Genomic DNA, 12,763 nt, shown 5'->3' with positions numbered 1-12,763 from the left:
AGTTCTTTATTGATTTTAACTGCCCTGTAATATTTATTTATATAAGTATTTCCAAACTATTTATGTATTCCTTTACTGGTGAATATTTACCATATTTTTTTTATTTTATTTATTTATTATTATTTTTAAAATACGTTTTTTTACCTCAGAGAGGAAGGAAGCGAGATAGAGAGAAACATCAATGATGAGAGAGAATCTTTGATCGACTGCCTCCTGCACACCTCACACTGGGGATCGAGCCTGCAACCCTGGCATATGACTGGGTTTCAGAGCAGACCGTGACTTCCTGGTTCATTAATTGATGCTCAACCACTGAGCAACACCAGCCAGGCATATTCTGTTGATTTTAAAATGTACAATATGACACATTTGAAATCCAAATAGAGTGCTAATAATAACGCACATGGCCTTCAAGTACTCTGTGTAGGACAAGGGTCCCCAAACTTCCTGTGTAAAGCATTTGGTAGTAAATCGTTTGGGCTCTGTAGACAATACCATCTCGGTCATAATTAGCCAACTCTGCCATTGTAACATGAAAGTAGCCAAAGTCAATATGTAAATGAATGTACATGTCTGCCTTCCAGGCAAACATTGTTTATAGACACCCAACATTAATTATGGACTCAAAAATGTTCATTTCATATTATGTTTATGTATTAAAAATATAGTTTTCTAACTTTTACAAAGTGAATAAAAATTATTCTTACCTCATGAGACATATATAAACAGGCAATAGGCCAGATTTCACCCACTCACTATAAATTGCTGACACCTGGTATACAGATAATATGACATACCCTCCTTTATAACATCTATAAAAATTATTTCCTTCTTTAATATACAGCATTTAATAAAATAAGTTAAAAGTGAAAAGCTCAGATATTGTACACGATGATGCGCAAACCAGTGACCTGATGAAAAATTCCGGCACTCGCCACTGACTTGATCAAAATGCAGAAGTGTCCTGTGTTGAAGTTATTCTGCAGGGGACAGACTGTCAGTAAACAATGCTGGGTGGATGAATTAACCCACACTAAGGTTAAGCTAAGGAGGCCTGGCTGCAGGGAGCCAGGGTGGCCTCCTGGTACTGCGCAGAAGCACCACAAGGTGGCGCTGCAGCGTCAAACTCGCCTGGCTGGCCAGCCTGGCTGATTTGGCCACAGGCATCCATGTGGGTGAGGCGACAAGCCTGGGGGCACCGCGAGTTACAGGACCCCCTGGGCTTCCTGGCTCGCGCTGCTGCCTCGCCCCGGTCCACCAGGGTCCCGCGGGCGGAGGAGCCATTGGAGGCCAAGGCCAGCTGGTGTGGATGCCACCCCCACCGCCAGACCAAGTGCATCTGCCTGGGGTCCAGGCCACCATCCTGCAGATGCTCCTCTCCTGCCTGTGGGCTGGATACACTTGCTAATGTGAGGGAGGAGCTGGAGCTGAAGCTGGTGTGGGGGAGTCCTGGGCCAGACCACCTTCCTCAGTGTCACCAAGGTGAGTGCCCTCCCTCTCAACTGCCCAGAGCCTCCTACCTAAAAGCCCTGTCGACCCTCCCCACTCCCTGCACGCCAAGCAACTGGGTACTGGTTCCAGCCTATCTGGCACCTCCCAGGGGCAGGACTTGGAGTGTCCCAGGTGGTGGTGGCTGTGGTGGGCTTGAAGGGTTCATTCAAAGGGTGAACTTGGGCTTGTCACGTATTTAAAACACTTGGAGGATTGGGTTTTCCCTGTCCCTTGCTCTGGGGGCAGCCAAGGAGTCACTTTCTGGAAGGGTGAGACTTGGTGAGCCTGTGGGTCCTGGGAGAAAGCAGGAGACTGGAGAGGCTCCATCAAGTCGCCACCTGGGACCAAGAGCCCCAGTGAGGGACCAGGAGCCCCAGTGTGGGCTCCTTCCCTGTGCCCAGCTGGTCCCCTGTCATTCCAGTATAGGCTGCAGGTGCTCCCTGGACCTGGATGAGTGGTGGCTGCTGTGCTGACAGGAGGCAGCTGGGGACAGAGTTCCAGCCAGACCCCAGCAGGGCCCCGAGTCTATTAAGTCAGGCAGTGAGTGAGGGGTCCTGCTTCTCCAGGGCTTGTGTCTCAAGCCAGGGGACAAGATGGATCTGTAGTCCCCAGAGAGTTAACTACCTGGTCAAACAGGGTGTGTGTGTGTATCTGTGTGCATTGGGGATGGGGTGTGGTGAGCAGGGGAGGGTGGAGAGGAGAACTGAGGGAAGGGAATGGGCAGGGGCAGAGCTGATTCCAGGCCCTGGGAATGTGTGTCTTCCCCACGTGAACCCATATACCACTTGGTGTTTATTCAGCAATGACTTGAGTGCAAGGATGATTATTAAATTTTGGTTGGGTGGGGGGGTGGGTGGTTTTGTTTCAGAAGAAATAAGAGCGAAAGACAATCGTCAGTCTTTACTGAGAGCCCAGCAGTGGCCTGACTGTGTCTTGGCTGGTAGGGCTGTCCTTCTCAGGCTGAGTTTGGAACTATTCTGAGAGAGATGGCAGCAGTTCTCCCCCTGTGGGCTGAGGCTGGCATCCTTGGTGCCTAGCAGGCTGGCTGTCCACTGGGCTTAGTGGCAGGAATAATTCACACACAGCTCCCTTCCTCACTGGAGAGAATAGGTGACATGTGGCTCTCAGTCCTTGCACTAAGCTAATGTCAGGATGGAGCAGACCCCACATGGAAGTATTTCAGCTTCACAAACCATTTGAGTGAGTTAAATCACATCTATTATGTTTTTCAACTTTTAAGGCTGAAGATACAACCATATTTTCATTTCATGTTTACAAGAGTTGATTTTTCCCAAAGAAAATTAATTGAGTTCAGCTGAAGATTTTCATACCTAGGAAGTTACTGGTTGAATTTTATTAAAAGTGACATTTAGTGCTCAACACATCTGTATTTTCTGAGCCTATAAAACAACCTTTTCATACCAATGCAAACAATATGCAATTGATGCTTTGAAGAGATAATGCTAATTTTACTATTTTGGGTTATACGACAGTTACTAAGAAATGTTTAATGGTATCTACCAAAATGTAATAGGGTAAGTTTTATAGAGATTGTATATTTTTGAAATGAATAGTATTATAAAAATGTGTTTTTATTTTTGTGAAGTGTTGCTACCACAAAAGTTAATCCAAGGAAAAGTTTATTGTTGCTGAGATATTTAGGAAGATTGTAGAAATCTGAACCTACAATGAGTTTTTTAAGACTTTGTAGAAACCTTAAGAGGTCTAATTTTACCCTCATTCCATCGATGTAGCTAGGAGACCCAGAAAGGTGAAGTGAAATCCCTAAGACCACAAAGCGAATTAGTAGCAGAGATCAAATGAGAACCCAGGGCCAGTGCTCCTTCCACTTTTCCTGTGGGCCTCTGTAGAGCCAGTTGAGGTTAGAACCATAGAGCTGTGACTTAGGATATCTTAATCCTTTAAAAATCTTTTATGTATAAAAATGCTCCTCTTATGGTCTAGATAGCATTATTTAATGATTTTGCAGTAAGAATGGCAAAAACGGTTTTAGAAGAAAATTTGCTATGGCTCATGTCTAAAGTTTACCAAGTCTGAACATTTACTGAGGACATCAGCCTTCCAATGTGGAATTCTTCAAATACAGCCTGAGCTGTGGACCTGAGGCATCCTGCCTAGGAGCCTCTCTTCAAGGTACCTGCCCTGCCCCCAGCCCTACCCTGCACCCAGCCCTACCCCTCCCCAGCCCTACCCTGCCCCCAGCCCCTGCCATGCCCTGTCCCCAGCCCTGCACCACCCCCAGCCCCTGCCCCATTATTTTTTCCAAGCAGACCCAGCATCTCCAAAGCCCAGTGTTCTCATTCAGGAGCTGGTAGAGTGCAAGAATGCATTTTAAAGGATATTTCACAACCCAAAGCATTTTTAAGTTTCTCAAAGTTAAGTGGATGGTCACTGAACATGGATACGAAATGCATTTACACTATAAAGAGTTCCTTAAATGTTATTTTTAGTTTTTTTCTCATAAGAATAATACAGGATTGCCAAAACCGGTTTGGCTCAGTGGATAGAGCGTCGGCCTGCGGACTGAGGGGTCCCGGGTTCGATTCCGGTCAAGGGCATGTACCTGGGTTGCGGGCACGTCCCCAGTGGGGGGTGTGCAGGAGGCAGCTGATCGATGTTTCTCTCTCATCGATGTTTCTAGCTCTCTATCCCTCTCCCTTCCTCTCTGTAAAATATCAATAAAATATGTTTAAAAAAAAAAAAAAAGAAGAATACAGGATCATCGTAGGAATTAAAAAAGAATAGTATAAAGTAAAAGAAAAAACTTCTTTCCACTATCCAAGGTTAACCATTGTGAACATTTCAAATTTATTTCCTTTGGTCTTTTGTAAATTTATATATCCAAAAACCTTTTTTAGGTGATACTATTTATTTATTTTAATATATGTTGTATTGACTTCAGAGAGGAAGGAAGAGGGTGGGAGAGAGATAATAATATCGAAGAGAAAGAATCATTGATCATCTTCATCCTAAAAGCCCCCTACTGGGGATGGATCCCACAGCCAGGGCATGTGCCCTGACAGGGACCCGATGCATGACCTCCTGGTTCATAGATCAATGCTCAACTACTGAGAATGCCTCCAGGTCAAGATGATACTATTTATTACGTGTGTATCCTGATTTGTTTTCTTTAGTTATGGTGTTTGCATTCCACTACATCTATAACCACTTTGTCCCCATTTATTAAGGCACTGTTTATTTTTCCCAGCTTTATTGAGAAATAATTGATATACACCACTGTATAAGTTTAAGGCAGACAGTTCTGTGGTTTGATTTACATACATTGTGAAATGATTACCACATTGGGTTCAGCTAACATCCATCATGTGACAAACCAACATTGAAATCTCTAATGAAATTTGAGTTAGTTTGTTTCTTGTAAGTCAAATCTACAATTCTTACTATTACAGAAATGCTGTGCTATTTGCAAAAATGAGCTTTTACTTGGAATTAAAGTGCAGATTGTGGTGGGTCTGCAGGCTGGGGTCTACAGCCCTGGCCTCTTGCCCTTGACCCTGTGCTTGTTCACATGCAGTTCCTCTCTCCTTCCAGACTTCACATGAGGCTGGTGATGGATGTGCTGCCCCTCCTGGACGGGCTCCACAGTCTGTCTTCCCACCACTGAGTGGCAAAGGTGAGAGCGCACTGTGTCAGGCTGTGGAGCATATGAAGTTCAGACCTCACTTCTGTCTGGGCAGCTCTGGAGGTGACCTCAGCACCAGCGTGCGCAGAGCCTGTGCTGGCCTCCGGGGTGTGCTCTGTGCGGGCCCAGCTCACCCACAACTCCTCTCCCCCTGCATCTCAGCCACCTTCCAGATCCTTCTGCTAGACGCTCTGGTTCTCTCAGAACCTTAGACTCCTCTCCCACCATGAGCTGTGTTGAAGCTTCATATAACAGGATGGTTTTCAGAGCAAACTGGCAAGTAAAAAAGAAAAAAAAAAACATTAGCAGAATTCACCCCAATATTTTAGAGTCCAGGGCCCCAATTTCCCAGGTCCTCACCAGAGATGGGTTTTTCCTCAGCATTTGAGGGGCTTATGCCCAGGCCATGGCTTTAGAGCTAGTCCAGGAGATAAGAGGGAAGGGTCCAGGGCAGCCCCCACTCTGGCTCCCACAGGCCCCTGGTCCAGTCCCTTCTGAGTCATTCCCTTTCTGCTCACAAAGCAGTGCTCAGATTCACTGTCTTCAAGATTAATCAGCTCACCACTGTGCTGGTCACTTGTCAGGTTCTCACTTCTATCCCCCGTCTTCCCACTGCTGCTCTCTCTCTGGAGTCCGCAGTTACTATTCTGTCTGAGATAGTGGTTGTCCTCATTGGGAGGACAGCTGGCCATAGACCTGCTCCATCTTGTGGTTCAGAATGATATGTTGTCTTCTTTGGAGAAGAAGAAAAGGAAGAAAGAATATGGATCTGGACATCAAGTAGCCTTCTTTAGAAATACATGGAGAGGGTTTTCTTTTTTCTTAGTACTTTGAAGTGCTCTGCGGATTTGCTTGAGGTACTTTTATTTTATTGTTCTCTATGAAGAAGGAGACTGAGTTGGCTGGCTGCACAGGTACAGAAACAAGAGTGTGAGTGTGCTGGCCTATGTGCCAAGATGCAAGGAGTTTGTGCTGTTCTGCGTTTCTGAGCCTCTCTCACCATGTGAGTCAGGTCTGGCCAGAGGCAAGGACATCTGTGAGGGGCTGCTCTCAGGCCTTCCTGAAAGCACTCGTCTGTCTAACCTCTACCCCTTTGGTCTGTGCTCATTGTCAGCTGAATCCACAAGCCAGAGGAGCTCTGGAGCCCTGATTCACTGTGTGGAGAGGACAAGCTTTGGTGGCTTCCTGGCCCACATCATGGAACACAAGGAGCAAGATTTTACTGGGTTCAGACACTGAAACATTCTTTATGACAGCCCAAATTATTACCCTAATGATACAGTCTAAGATGAACAATTAGAACCTCCCTGAGTGCACCACTGCGTAAAGTGTCAGACATTTGATGAGGGACACTTCGTCTCTCATCTTCAGTTAACCCCCTAAAAATGGGGGTGTGTTGATTTCACTCACCAGCATTACTTTTTCCATCACCCAGTCAAGTTGACAGGTAAATTGGAGCCATCTCTGGAAGGAGAGAGCGTATGAAGACAAGGTATTAGTTTTACCTTAATTTTAAGTACCACTCTGCTGAGTACACAGAGAAAAATTGTTTATCCTTCCTGACCAGAGCATAAATGTCGTTTGTGCAGTTGTGATCTATTGATGATTAAAAGGCACGTGCTACAAACGACAATGCACCCTTCCTTCATCCTTGTCCCTGGGTAGCATCACTTCTGGGCACTGTGCCCAGGACCCAACCAAGATACCGAGGAGTGAATCTGCTCTGTTGACAGGACCCTGGCCCAGCATTCCTGCAATGGCACAACAGGTTCATGCTTGTCACTTGGTCGATGTGGTTAATGAAGCAGAGGGTCACTGTGGGAGGACTGTGCTGCCCATGTTGTGTTTGTGAGATGGTTAAAAGGTTTGGAAGCTCCTTTAAGAAACCAGGTGGTACAGTGAAGGAGCTGTTCACCCGAGTGATCGCCTTAGAAGTGGCTGAGACACAGCAGCTTTATTAAAGGCTGTGGAAAGCCCGTGATGGGATGAGAACGTAGCTGTGGAGATTGCTGGTCTGGATGGTGGCCCTCAACCCCACTGACTCCCAGTACCCCGCAGCAATTCCTTATACTCAGCCCGACCCCAGCTGGACTTGCTGGGCCAGAATCTCTGGGGCAAGGAAACCAAATCTGGGTCACCCCTTTTATTCTTTAACCCTTTAAAAAATGTACTTGTGGATTCACATTATTTGTTAGAGATAATGCAGAGGTGGCCCAGCTAATCTGACCTGTTTTTCCTCAATAATATCTTAGAAAAATCTCACAACCACGAAATTGACATTGACCCCACCACCCAGTAAGGGCCGGTTTCCTGATTCCCTTTGTGCCCATTTTCTCATGTGAGTATTGAGTCCTGTGCTCTTTCATCACGTGCATTCGCCATGCGGTCCAGATAAGGAACAGCTCTACCGGATTCCCCTGCACAGAGGACAGTGCCTTCTTTTTTAAAAAATATTTTTATCACAGTGAAATGTACACAATGAAATTTACCATTTTAACTATTTTTCAGTTCGCAGTTCAGTGGTGTTAAGTACAGGCATATTGTTGTGCTGCCGGCACCACCATCATCTCCATCACTGTTCTCATCTTCTCCAACTGAAGCTCTGTCCCCACTAAACAACAACACTGCATCCACTCCCCAACCCCTGGTACCCTCCATCTTACCTCTTTCTATGACTCTGATGGCTCCAGGGACTTCATGTGAGAGGGATCTCACAGTATTTGTCTTTCTGTGACTGGCTTATTTCACTGAGCGTCATGTCTTCAGGGTGAATCCAGGTTGTAGCATGTGTCACAATGTCTTATTTTTCTAAATTGAATTTATTGGGGTGAGTTTGTTAATGACATTATGTAGCTTTCAGGTATACAGTTCTATACTACATCATCTGTATGATGAATTATGTGTCTCACCGCCCTTCCCCCTCCCCCAGGTCAGGTCTCCTTCCATCACAATTTATCCTTTCTAAACCCTCTTCTACACACACCCCTTTCTCTCTGATAATCACCAAACTGCTCTGTCTACTAGTTTTTTTTTCTTTGCTTAATCCCTTCATCTTTTTCACCTAGTCCCCCAACCTCTCTCCCTTCTGACAGCTGTCTGTTTTCTATAACTATGAGCCTGATTCTATTTTGATTGTAGTTTATTTTGTTCATTAGATTCCACATATAAGTGAAACCATAAGGAACTTGTATTTCTATGACTGGCTTACTTCACATCACTGAGCATAACACTCACCAGCTCCATCCATGCTGTGCCAAAAGATGAGATTTCCTTTTTGGGTGTGCGGGTGAGTAGTATTCCGTTGTGTCTAATGTTTCACAGCTTTGTCTCCGCTTATCTGCTGCTGGGCACATGGTCTGCTGTTAAATCTTCGCTATTGTAAATAATGCTGCAGTGAATATAGGGGTGCATGTATCCTTTCAGATCAGTTTCCGATTTCTGCAGATATATTCTCAGAAGTGGAAATGCTAGGTCATAAGGCAGCTCTATTTTCAATTTTTGAGGAAACTTCATACTGCTTTCCACAGTGGTTACACCAATATGCATTCCTACCAAGAGTACATTTTCTCCACATCTTCACCAGCACTTGATGTTTATTTATTTATTGATGATAGCCATTCTGACAGATGTGAGGTGATTCCTCATTGTGATTTTCATTTCTATTTCTGTAATGATTAGTGATACTCAGCATCTTTTTATTTGTGTAGTGGTCATCTGCAGGTCCTCATTGGAGAAGTGTCTATTTAGGTCCTTTGCCCATTTTTATTTATTTATTTTTAAAATAAATTTTATTGATATTTTACAGAGAGGAAGGGAGAGGGATAGAGAGCTAGAAACATTGATGAGAGAGAAACATAGATCAGCTGCCTCCTGCACACCCCCTACTGGGGATGTGCCCGCAACCAAGGTACATGCCCTTGACCAGAATTGAACCCGGAACCCTTCAGTCCGCAGGCCGACGCTCTATCCACTAAGCCAAACCGGTTTCGGCTGCCCATTTTTAAATTGGATTGTTTAATTTTTATGATGTTGAGTTTAATAACTTCTTTATAAATTTTGGATATTAAGCCTTTATGAGATGTATCATTGGTAAATAAGTTCTCCCATTCATTGGGTTGCGTTTTCATTTTGTTGATGGTTTCCCTTGCTGTGCAACAACTTTTTAGTTTGGTGTAGTCCCATTTGTTTACTTTTTCTTTTGTTTCCCTTGCCCAAATAGATATATCAGAATAAAGAATATTGCTATGAAAATTTATTGCCTTTATTTTCTTCTAGAATTTTTATGGTTTCGAATCTCACATTCAAGTCTTTAATCCATTCTGAATTTATTCTTCTATATGGTGTAAGAAGGTAAACTGCTTTCATTTATTTTTGTACATATCTGCCTAATTTTCCCAATAGCATTTATTGAATGGACTATCTTTATCCCATTGTATGTTCTTGTGTCCTTTGTCAGATATTAATTGACCATAAATGCATGGGTTTATTTCTGGGCTTTTTATTCTGTTCCAATAATCTGTATGTCTGTTTTATGCCAGTACCATGCTCTATTTATTACTCTGGCCTTGTAGTATAGTTTGATATCAGTTAGCATGATTCCTCCAACTTTGTTCTTCTTTCTCAAGATCATTGTGGTTTTGGTTTGGTTTTATTTTGTTTCATTTGTGCGTGTATGTGTTTGTTGGTTTGTTTTTTTTTTGTGTGTGTGTGTTGTTTTTTTTTTTTTTTGGTACTTCCATATAAATTTCTGTGATATTTGTTGTATCTCTCTGAAATACGACATTGGACATTTTAATGATGTTAATTCTTCCTATCTATGAATACCAGATATGCTTTTACTTATTTGTATCTTCTTCAACTTCTTCTTCCTTCCTTCCTTCCTTCCTTCCTTCCTTCCTTCCTTCCTTCCTTCCTTCATTTCTTTCCTTCATTTCTTTTCTTTCTTTCTTTCTTTCTTTCTTTCTTTCTTTCTTTCTTTCTTTCTTTCTTTCTTTCATTCTTTCTTCTTTCTTTCTTTCTTCCTTCCTTCTCCTTCCTTCCTTCCTTCATTCCTTCCTTCCTTCCTTCCTTCCATCCTTCCTTCCTTTCTTTTTTGTATGTGTGAATCCTCATCAGAGGATGTTTTTTCCTTTGCTTTTTGAAAAAGTGAGCAAGGGAGAGAGTAATCAACAGAGGGAGGGTGGCGGGGAGTACGAGAGGGAGAGAGAGACAGAGACACAGAGAGAGAGAAACAATGATATGAGAGAGACACATAGATTGGTTACTTCCTGCACTCACCCAAAAGGTGGCCATGGATCAAAGCTGTAATCCACAAATGTGTTCTTGACTGGAAATGGAATCTGTGACCCTTCGATATATGGCCTGACACTCTAACCACTCGGCAACACTGGTCAGGGTTTCAATTTCTTTGTTCAGTGTCTTTTAATTTTTTGAGTACTGGTCTTTTACAGACTTGGTTAAATGTAATTTTAGGTATTTTATTTTTTTTATGCTAATGTGAATGAGATTTTTTCTTAGTTTCCTTTTTGAGTCTTCATTATTGGTATATAAAAATGCAGCTGATTTCTGGATATTTATTTTCTATCTTGCTCTGTCCTGAATTCATTTATCAGTTCTACAGTTTTTTGGGTTTTTTTTTTATGGAATCATTTGAGTTTTCTATATACAGTATTATGTCATCTCCAAATGATGACAGTCATACTTCTTCCTTTCCAGTTCAAATGCTTTTCATTTCTTCTTTTTTTTTTTCTTCTAATTGCAGTGGCTAGGACTTCCAACACTATGTTGAATATGTATGGTGACAGCAGACATCCCTGACTTGCTCCTGATTTGAAGAAAAATGCTTTTACCTTTTGTCCCTGGAGTATGATGTTGGTGGTAGGTTTGTCTTATATGGTCTTTATTATGTTGAGGTGCAGTCCCTCTATTCACACTTTGCTGAGCATTTTTATAATGAATGGGTGCTGATTTTTCTTGAATGCTCTTTCTGCATCTATTGTTATAACCGTGTGATTTTTATTCTTTATTTTGTATCATAACTGTATCATGATTTTTATGTGCAGATACTATACCAAGCTTACATGCCTGGAATAAATCCCACTTTTTAATGTGTTATTGGATCCAGTTTGCCAATATTTTGTTGAGGATTTTAGCATCTGCAGTCATCAGGGATATTGGCTTATAATTTTCTTTTTTATATAAAGTCTGAAACTGGTTTTGGGATTAGGATAATTCTGGACTCATGAAATGAGCTTGGGAGTGTCCCCTTGTCTTGGATGTTTTGGATGAGTTTTAGGAGAACAGGCATTAGTTCTTCACTGAATGTTTGATGAAATGCAATGTGAAGCCATCCAGTGCAGCACGTGTTTTGGTTGAGTGGTTGTTTTCTCTTTTAATCCTCACTCAAGGATATTTTTTCCAATGATATATATTTTTTTTTTTTATTTTTTTTTTTTAGAAAGAGAAGAGGGAAGTAGGGAAGGAGAGAAAGAGAGGAAGAGAGAGAGAGAGAGAAAGAGAGACGTGAGATACACACATCAAATGGTTGTCTCACACACACACCTCAACAGGCAGCAACGGTGAACCTGCAATCCAGGTACGTGCCCTTGACTGGCAATTGAACCCAGATCCTTGTGTGTGTGGACCATAGCTCTAACCACTGACCCACAATGGTCTGTGCTTCATTGATCTCTGTTTACTGTTTTGTTTATTTCTGTTCTGATCTTTATTATTTCCTTTATTCTCCAAGCTTTGTGGTGTATGTTATTCTTTTGCACTAGTTCCTCTAAGTGTAAAGTTCGATGATTATTTCAGATTTTTCTTGTTCCTTGAGGTAGGCCAGTGATGTTATGAATTTCCCCTTAGGACTGCTTATGCTGTGTTCCATAGAGTTAGGCGTGTTGTGCTCTCATTTCCATGTGTTTCAAGGTATCATTTCATTATTTCCTTCATCTCCTTGTTAACCATTCATTGTTTAGTAACATGTTAATTAGCGTCCAACACTTCCTGTGTTTTACAGGTTTTTTTTTTCTTTTTCTGTTTTTTTTAATCAGATAATTATTAATTTTTATTGTGGTCAAATAAATACAAGATTTACAGTTTTTCCACATTTAAGTATACATTAAGTATATTGACATTGTGCAAATCTCACCACCATCTATCTCCAGATTTTTTTTTTTTTTTGCTTTTGATGGCTTTTATTTCATTCTAATAAATTTATTGTGACAGAGTGGTTTTAAGTGTGTACAATTCTGTAATAGATCACCTGTATGTAATTTTTTCTTAATGACTTCTAGTTTTATACAGTTATGGTGAAGAAAGACTCTTGATATGATTTCAATCTTCTTAAATTAACTGAGACTGTTTTTGTGCCCTAACATGTGGTCTATGCGAGAAAATGTTGCACATCCACTTAAAAAGAATGTATATTCTACTGCTTCAGGGTGAAATGCTCTGAAGATACCAATTAAATCCATTAGATCTAGTGTGTTATTTAAGGCCATTCTTTCCTTCTTGATTTTCTGTGTGGAAGATCCGTCTATTGATGACAACTGGGTGTTAAAATCCCCTACTATGTATTATTGTTGGTCTCCCCATTTAGGTATTTCA

The sequence above is a fragment of the Plecotus auritus genome, assembly GCF_963455305.1.
Source record: "Plecotus auritus genome assembly, chromosome: 8".
Taxonomy (NCBI): domain Eukaryota; kingdom Metazoa; phylum Chordata; class Mammalia; order Chiroptera; family Vespertilionidae; genus Plecotus; species Plecotus auritus.
This window is presented reverse-complemented; position numbering follows the sequence as displayed.